This window comes from Malaclemys terrapin, chromosome 1 (assembly GCF_027887155.1).
Source record: "Malaclemys terrapin pileata isolate rMalTer1 chromosome 1, rMalTer1.hap1, whole genome shotgun sequence".
In the NCBI taxonomy this organism is placed as follows: Eukaryota; Metazoa; Chordata; order Testudines; family Emydidae; genus Malaclemys; species Malaclemys terrapin.
Genome location: NC_071505.1, coordinates 4,156,437 through 4,166,472, shown reverse-complemented (window position 1 = coordinate 4,166,472; position 10,036 = coordinate 4,156,437).

Below are 10,036 nucleotides of genomic sequence, written 5' to 3'. Positions count from 1 at the left end.
ATCCTGGCCCTGTTCCTCCCAGGCTCGGATTCCCTCTGTTTTTAGCCCCAGCCCTGGATTTCCCGGCTGGTGCAGGGCACGGGGCTGGCAGCGTGTTGCTGCATTGCAGAAGATGTCAGGGAAGGGGCTGGCGCTAGTGGCTGCTGGGAAAGGGACAGCGGCCCGGCCACTCCGGCCTCTCCACCCTGACCGCAGCAGAGCCAGGCCACCCCAGCAGAGTTGGGGCCGGAGGAGGGGCATCCCAGCTGCGGCAGGTTGGGGACCAGGGGAGGGGCACCCCTCCCCCGGGCAGTCCCCAGGCGGGATCTCTGAGTGCCGGATGCTTCCCCCACCACCTGCCCAGGAAACTGCCATCACCACAGGGAAACCCCCTGGTGGCTGCATTTGAGAAACAGTGTCTAGCAGATACGTGGAACCTGGGAACCCCCTCCTGTCGCTAGGTTCTCCTGGCACAATCTACCTTTTGTAAACCCATGTTATAATCTATCCCAATTACCATTTACCTCTGTGTCCTTAACTACTTTCTCCTCAGCATTTGCACACAGTTGAGGTCAAACTAACAGGCCTATAGTTTCCTGGAAAATGTTTTTTTCCCCTTTCTCAAAAACAGGTACTATGTTAGCAATTCTCCAGTCACAGGGTACGACCCATGAGCTTACAGATACATTAAAAATCCTTGCTATTGGGCTCCCAATTTCGTGTGCCAGTTCCTTTAATAGTCTTGGATGGAGACTATCCGGGCCCCTGATTTAGTCCCATTAAGCTGTTTGACTTCCACCCGATGTGGTAATTTCTACGTCCATATCCTCGTTCACATTAGCTTTCCTGCTACTATCCATAAGCCATTCATTAGCCTTATTAAGGGTGCCAGAGAAGGGGTGGCGGCATGGCGCTGGAGGAAAGGTGGGGTGCTCGGTGAGCTGGCAGCAGGAAGAGATGTCAGAGAGACAGCTGGAGACTTGGGCTTGACTGGGGGAGGAGAGGTAGGTGGGGAGTCACAGGCCGAACCCCAGGCACCAACCATCAGCAAATATTGACCTGCTTTGCATTTCATCTGGAGATGGGCATTCGCCTACAGGCTCTTATCATTCTTCTGCTTCTCAGGGCTGATTAAGTGGCCACCAGCATTTCTTGGAAACTACGCTCCTGTTGATTTAAGGGGCACGTGAGCCAGCCCCGAATCAGCATTTGTCCCTGTGCGGGGACACTGGTGCTCTGTGGGCAGCCCATGGGGAGAATCAGTGAGAGGCAATGGGGGTGCAAAGGGAAGGACCTCCCTGCTCACAGAAACATTCGCCGTGCTCCAGATAATTGCATTTAGCTGGCATTGGGGCAGCGCGGTGTCGGGGAGGGATTGGGCCCTAGGACCGGCCTGAGGCCCAGGGGAGCAGCTGCTTCCTATCAAGGGCTGCCAGGGTGGGGAAATAGGAGTTCAAGCCTCCCCAAGGTATCGTCACCCTGACCCTGCCCACACACGGGAGGGAGAATTGCATCGTCAGCTGCCTCCAGAACCCAGCTGTCCTCTCACCTGTCGTGGAAAAAGTCACCCATGCATTGATTTTAGTTCACAGACTCAAGCCTTAGGCCAGTTTATTGCAATACATACCAACACGTTGGGGTAGCAGTCCGAAAACTACCACCCCTAGCACAGCACCCAGGCGGCTTTTATTCCGTCAAACCGCAAGCATAGTACAAATAATACATCATTTATGTGAAAATAAGGGTTGGGGGCTGTCCCTTTTTCCCGGCAGCTTCCTCATGATTTACGAGAATTGGGTGCCTTTTGGGTGGGGGGTTGCTTGGTGGTTTCTGCCATGGGTGGTACTTGGCACCAGTTGGAGTGTTGTTCCTGTCAAGGTACATATTGTTTTTTTCCGGGGTTTTACTGTTAAGGGAATAGGGATTTATTACGGGACGCCCAAAGATGATATATGATTGGCTAGTTTGGCAGTTAGCTGGAACTACAGGAGAAGTTGGCCTTTACTAGAAGCAATTTCTTCATATAAGCGGTTATCCTGTTTCCTAAACAAGCGGTTATTCTGTTGCTGAGGCCTTTTGCATTGCTCCCTCCCGCTCCCTCCTCTGGTTATGACCCTTGACCGAGTTTGGCAGGAGGCTGTGTCACTTAGCCTAGTTCCGGCTTGTGGCCTGCAGGGCGGGCCTATATGACGAGTCTTTGCCGATGTTCTGATCGGTGCAAGGGAGGCCAACCAGGCCTATTCCCCCACACACCCCTTCTGGCTGGGCAATGACCGCCACTGTCCCTTCCCCAGCAGCCCCTAGCCCCAGCCCTTTCCCTGACATCTTCTGCAATGCAGCAACACGCTGCCAGCCCCGTGCCCTGCACCAGCCGGGAAATCCAGGGCTGGGGCTAAAAACAGAGGGAATCCGAGCCTGGGAGGAACAGGTCCAGGATGCTGGTTCTTCACCTTCCTGCTGAATTCAATGGAAACCTGCGTTTCCGAGAGACCGGTGACTCTGCCGCAGAATCTCCAGCCTGTCCCACAGGAGCGCTGCAGAAATTGAGGAGGGAGGAACCTTGCTGCAGATTTTGCTGCCAGCTTGGCCCTGAGGACTGGGTAGAGATGTCAAAATAATCAGTATTTCGGTTCAGTGACTGAACTGAAAAACCAAAAGGAAAAAAATTGAGTCTCTGGCAAAAAGAAAACATTTTGTTTCAGGTCAAAGAAACGTTTCGTTTCATTCTTGATGTTTTCAAACCTTTCTTAAAGTTTCTGTAAAATAAAATTCAATGAAATGCCAAAATGGCTTTCTCAAATGGAAAGTCAAAATGTTGCATTTAAGAAAGGCCGAGACAAACCATTTCGACATTTCCGAAATGTATTCGTTGTAATCCAACAAAACCATGATCCAGAACTGACCCAGGTTCAGGAATTGTTGCAGTCGACCTGCATCTGCATTTTTCAGCACAACAATAATTTGATCGTTGATCATATTTATTCTGTGACATGTGATAGTCGGGGTGAGCAGTAAAGCTGGCTAGCTGTGCAGGGGCTGAATACAGGTTCCAGGAATGGCAGTAAACTGTGAATCAATATTTGCTGAGGAAAATATTTCTGAGGCAAATCTTTGAAGACCAGGATGTTAATTGTATTTGATGTCTGTTGCGGGAACTGGCAAATAATGAAGAGGACAGGTCGTTGATCTGGGTTGTAGTACAGCTAAATGTAAATGTCGACATCTAGGAGGAAAGAACATGGGCCAGACTTACAGGATGGGGGACTCTATCCTGGGAAGCAGTGACTCTGTGAAAGATTTGGGGGTGGGGATGGATAACACTGCTCTACAGCCAAAATGCTTCTGAAATAAATGTAGTCAAACTTTACTAATTCTGGGTCACTGAGAACGAAAATGATGCTTAAAATTGTTGATTGGCTCTAGTTTTCAAGATATGCTATTGGGTCAGTATATATGACCCTTGACTTGGGAATGGCGGAGGATAAGTGAGTTATAAAGGGAAGGGATCTCAATTTAAACCAGAAATGACTAAAATACATCTTTGCCTGGATCTATGAATAAATCTATGACTGGGTTTGGACAGTACTTGCTTTTTAGGCAAAACAATGAATGATGCAATCTGAAGCTGGTATTGCGTCATACATGATATGAATTGCATGATGTTATTCCTAGAAGTCATGGATGATGCAATCATAACGAAGCTTACATCACTCTGCTGAACAAATTGCCCTATATCAGCTCTAGAAATCATACAGTGTCGTGCTCTCTTATTTGTCAGTGTTTGATTTTGCAAAGGGACACATTTCTGTTTAGCCAAAGTGAACAGAGATGCCCCGTACTTGTGTGAACAGTGCAGATAACTTCTGCTATGTTTGTGGTGAAGTAACTTTTGCATCACAAAAGCGCAGTATAACCACTATGGTTAAGAAAGCCTATCACCTTTATTTTGGCTGCAAAATTGAAGATCAGGACAAGAGGTGGGCCCCACACATATGCTGCAACACTTGTGCAACAAATCTTCACCAGTGGTTGAACAGGAAAAGGAAATCTATGCCTTTTTGCAGTGCCAATTATTTGGAGAGAGCCAACAGATCATACCAGCAATTGTTATTTCTGCATGGTGCCTCCAGTTGGGAAAGGTGTGTCAAAGAAGAAAAAGTGGACTATGCATTATCCAAACATTCCATCAGCTATAAGCCCTGTACCCCACGGAGAAGGACTGCCGGTTCCTGATGCACCAGAATCATTCTCACTTGAGTCAGACGAGGAAGAGGAAGAGGATGAAACTTCTGGTCCTGAACCATCAATGTCACAGGACCCACATTTTCTCCCATCCTCCTCCTCTGAACCACACCTCATAACACAAGGTGAACTGAATGACCTTGTCAGGGATTTGGAGCTACTCAAGAGTAAGGCAGAGCTGTTGGGCTCCAGACTACAGCAGTGGAATCTCCTGGCAGGTGATGTTAGGGTTTCCATGTTCTGTGGCCACCAAAAGGATCTTGTCCCATTCTTCTTCATGGAAGGTGATCTTGTAGCCTGCAACAACATCGATGGTGTGATGGCAGCCCTCAACATCGTTCACGATCCAGATGAGTGGAGACTGTTCATTGATTCATCAAAGATGAGTCTTAAAGCTGTTTTACTGCCTAATGGCAATGTTTTGCCATCAATTCCAGTTGGTCATGCAGTCCATATGTAGGAAACCTATGACAACATGAAACAACTTTTGAGGTGCATAAACTATGACCAACATCAGTGGCAGCTTTGTGGTGATTTGAAGGTTGTTGCTCTCTTGCTTGGTCTGCAGACTGGATACACAAAGTACTGCTGTTTTCTCTGCGAATGGGATAGTCGTGCAAGAGATTCCCACTACATCAAGAAAGATTGGCCACTCCGACAGTCATTGGAGCCTGGGAGGAATAGTCTTCAGCATCCACCACTTGTTGAATCAAGGAAGAGTTTGTTACCACCCTTACACATCAAGCTGCGTCTGATGAAGAACTTTGTCAAGGCCATTGACAAAACACAAGCAGCTTTCAAGTACCTCCGTGGAAAATTTCCAAGGTTAAGTGAAGCTAAGATAAAGGAAGGTGTCTTTGTTGGTCCTCAGATTCGTGAACTTCTTCAAGATGATGCATTTGACCATGCACTGCGTGGCAAGGAAAAGACGGCATGGAAAGCCTTCCAGTTAGTGGCAATAAATTTTCTCTGAAACAACAAGGCAGACAACTACAGGTTGTTGGTGGAAAACCTCCTCAAGGCATACAAAAGCCTTGGCTGCAACATGTCACTAAACATTTTTTTCACTCTCATCTAGATTTTTTCCCACAGAACTGCGGAGCAGTGAGCGACGAGCACGGCGAGCGATTTCACCAGGACATTGCAACAATGGAGAAACGCTATCAGGGTAAATGGAGCCCATCAATGCTTGCAGACTATTGCTGGACAGTGACAAGAGATGCTCCATTTAATGAATACAAGAGACAAGCCAAGAAGTGCCGAGTAGACACTGAATAGGACTAAACTATGTACATAATAGTTTTTTGCCTTTTGTTTCATAATAAATTTTATTTATATAACCCTTTTGCTGATTTTTAAAGTGTTACATAAACAGGACAGGTGAAATATTATCATATAAAGCAACCATAAACACATGAAAAGACCTAGGTTTACAATTTATGATTAAAACTCTACTATCTACACAATATACATAGACATAAAATGTAAAAACTTAAATATCTTAGAAACAGTAGCCAATCAGTTGTTTTAATTGTCAGATTTGAATTCAGCACATCGAAATACACAATAAATAGCACATTTTATCTCTGAAGCAGACGACTTCTCAAAAATTGTAGACCAGTGTAATCAGTTGAACATGAGCTCCCAGCACAACGCTGTGGCCAAAAGGGCTCATGTGATCCTGGGATGCACAAACAGGGGAATCTGGTTTATCAGTGGAGAGGTTATTTTTTCCTCTGTGTTTGGCAGTGGTGCAGTGTTTGCTGGAACGCTGTCTCCAGTTCTGGTGCCCACGATTCAAGAAAGATGTTGATTCTTTGAAGAGGGTTCAGAGAAGAGCCACCAGAACAATTAAAGGATGAGAAAACCTGCCTTATCGTGATAGACTCAAGGAGTTCAAGCTGTTTAGCTTAACAAAGAGAAGCTTAAGGGATGATTTGATCAGTCTATAAGTACCTACATGGGTTACAACTATTTAGCGATGGGCTCTTCAGTCTAGCAGACAAAGATGCAACAGAGTCCGGTGGCTGGAAGTTGAAGCTAAACAAATTCGGATTGGAAATAAGGCGTGAATGTTTAATAGTGAAGGTAATTGGAACAATTTATCAAGGGTCTTGGTAGATTCCCCATCACTGGCAATTTTAGAATCCAGATTGGATGTTTTTCTGTAAGATCTGCTCTAGGAATTATTCTGGGGCAAGTCTCTGGCCTGTTTTTTAAAGGGGTCAGACTACATGATCACAGTGTTTCTTCCTGGCCTTGGAATCTAGGCATAAAATTCGAATTAGGTACTTGGAAATGAGATGAGTGAAGTTACGATGTGTCATGAACTCACAGGGTCTATGCTATGCGCGGCCTTTAAACAATCTCTGGAGTGCAGCCCCTTTGGTCTGTTGGACCCCAAAGGTCTAAGCTGTTGCACAAGGGCAGGCCCAGGACTTCAATGACTGCAAGTCTGGGCCCTCGGGATCCAACAGCCCGTGTCTGTCTGTGACTCCCTGCTGCGAGTCCACCTGAAGTCAGACTCCTGAGAGAGACATTTTACCCCTTCTGGGTGCAACGCACTTCAGTCTTTGCAGCGACACTGGGGAGCCTTCTCAAAACACGGTAACATTTATTAGTCACTGCAAATACAGCAGCTGGAAGAGTCTTTTGGCCAGCATGAGCTGTAAGCTTAGGACAGAATTCACCTTGGTGGAAGCCATGGCTTTGCCATGCCCTGCTTATCTGACCTCCTTCTTCTCTCTTCTGTTCTCGGAGTCCCAGAATGAAAGCTGCTGTGTGTCTGTGAACCCCGCTCTTAACACAGGCCCCTGACACCTGCTGTCCATTGTCCTCCTGCTGCCAGCCATGCTGAGTTCACATGTTCAGCCGGCCTCGACTTCCCAGTCATTCAGTGTTAGTGTCCTGGTCTTTGGCTCTCCCTTTGTATCACCTGATCCTCCTCTCACCTCTGTAGGTTCTATTCCGTTCATGTTCATGATTCTGGTCTCCAACCAGAGAGCTACATGAGTCAAACACCTCATCCCTTCCCTCCATTCCAGGGGAAGCATTTTAACCCCTCTGCATCCAGTGAGTAATAATACAAAGGCCAGTGGGCAACGGAAGTGAACAGTGTTCATAAAAACGTTACAGACCATTCCCGGTTCGGTCACACCAGGAGAGAACAGAGCCCCCGTGTGGGGATCATTTGTTTCAGACCGGCTCTCCCTTAATCCTGTCATGACCGTGTAGGGACTAAGGCCCCAAATTATGACTGATTGTTAAGCATTGGCTACGCATCGGTGCTTTTTAGTAAAGATGGGACAAAGGCCTTAGAGAGTTAAATAAAACCCTCAAAGTCTAATGGCAGGGGTTGTTACTCAGGAATTGTTTGTTGGTTTGCAGTAGGGGAAGGGGACAGTGGATCAGGGTCGCAACCTGTAATTTTCCACATCGTAGCCCGTGAGTTGATTTACAGTTACATTCCATTATTGATTCGGGCTCAGGTAGACAGCCTGGCCGGGTAAGAAGATATGTCAGAAGGAAAGGGAACATCTGGAAAGAAAGAAAAGCTGGAAATGGTTTGGGGTAACCGCTTGGCAGATTTTATGGTTTCTGGAAGCCTGGGAGTTTTACTGGTTCCAGAGCATTCCTGCAGCTCCGTAAGCAGATGTTAGTGATGCTAGTAGAGAAAGTGATAAATCAGTTAAAGGCAGAAATAGAGGAGTTAAAGAAAGAGAAAGACAAAGAAATACCCAGCCTGAGGGCTGCTCAGATAGTGGCACTGCAGAAGCAGGGGTGTGACAGTGAGCGAGAGAATAACAGGCTGGAGCAGGAAGTGTCTGGATCGAAACAGTGGAGAGTGAAGGAATTGTTAGGGCCTTACTGAAGAATTCTCAGAATAAGACCCAGGCGAATCCTGGGGAATGTAAGAGACAATCTTGTGCTCTGATAGCCATGTTGGGAGAGCAGAAGAGAACAGTGATTGTGATTTGATGGAGTCGTAGACTAGGAAGGGTGGTGGGTCAGAGGAAGATCTCGACTTGTATCTTTCTCATTATGAGGATGAGAGCTTCCTTTTTCCCTTGCGCTCTTCTGGGCAGTCCCCAGATGGCTACTGAAAGAGGGCTGGAAGCTGGATTGAGTCAGAACCAGGGAACAGGGCTCCACCCTGTGTCTTATGCCTCCACATTTTAAGTGAAGTAAGAGGGGATTCACCTCCTGTCTAAAGAAGGTTTTGATACTAGTTGGGCTTTGCAGCAGTGGGACTAGCTGGTAGGATTGTCCCCTGTGTTACTGAAAACTATCCATTCTTCAGTGAAATATGTACTTACTGACAAGATTAATCATTGTCATTTGTCCAGCCCCAGAAAGCCCTAAGCCCTGCCCCCTGCCACTGTAAAAGGAGCCATGATGATCAATAAATATCCCCAGATATAAGCAGCCAAACCAAAGACATGTGAAAACAGAGTCACTTCGGGTGCACGTCTTACACCGCAGCACCTAGATACCAGGGTAACAGGCTGCTTTGAAATGCAGCAGAGAGACAGACACGAGGGAGTGTGGGGAGCCCATTACAGAGCCAATACCTCGGCCACAGGCAGCGCCCTCAAGTTATAGTCCAGTCCTCGTGGGCCTGACTTTCCCCTGGCCCCACACGTCACCATTTACACCAGAGCCCGGTACGTGTAAATCGCCGTCCAGGGAGGACGGTGCATTTTCCAGTCTCTTCGCACAGGTATAAATGACAACACCCAGTGCAGGGTGCTGATGAGCCAAGCACAGGGCGCGTGATGGGCCGAGTGCTCCCCGGGCTTGAGGGCCAGGAATTGCCATTTTACCCTGCACTGATGGAGGCCAGGCCCCAGCTGGTGTGTCTCCATTGACTCCCGTGAAGCACTGGCCAGTTTACTCCCGGTGCGGTTCTAGCCCCGGTGATTCCAGCGGAGCTCTGAACAACGTCCACCCGCTGGGGGTCTGACCCCAACGACTCCAATAGCCCCACACCAGACTGTACCCGCTGGGGGTCTGACCCCAACGACTCCAATAGCTCCACACCAGACTGTACCCGCTGGGGATCCCCCCACTGACTTCAGGGGGACTCCAGCTGATTTACATTCCCTGGGGACCTGCCCGGAACTTTCCATGGGACAAGATGGACGTGAGCAGTTGGGCCAGTCAGGGCCAGTCAGGGCCAGGGCACAATGGCTCCCCACAGCCACACTGACCTCAGCGCGATCAGACGCGGGGGAGGGGACAGCTTTTATTTTATCTGTTATATGAGCCCTGCCAAGTGCCTCCTCCTGCTCACAGCCCAGCAGATGGGTGGGTCATGGCTCCTCTTATCTCTGTTTGCCTGGAATTAAATGATTGTATCTGTCATGAGGATACATTTGCATGTTCAGTATTGACACCTGGTTCCCTCTTCCCCTTTCCTGGACTGGTCTATAAATGCCCCAGGCACGGCCAGTGTCCCATGCAGGCTGCACTTGATCCGACCTTGCACCAGAGCGGCTACGCGGAGAGACAATCAGGTGAGACCCTTCAGAGCTTCCTCCAGCTTCTTTCTCCTCCTGCTCGGGGTGGCTGGTGGCAGCTGATCCGTTACAGGGGTGGATGCCGGTGTGAGTCCCCTGATCCGGGGCCGTCTCTGTCTCACCCCTTCCTCCCACCCAGCACAGCCCTGCATGTGGCACCCTAACGCCTGCAGAGCCATGCCGAGCGCTCTGCCCCTCCCTGAGCTGGGCCCAGCATCCAGTCCTGTGTCTAGTCCCCAGTGGAGCATCACTCTGCCGGGCGGCTCTCCCATTGGACCCCTTCTCCCAGTCATGGC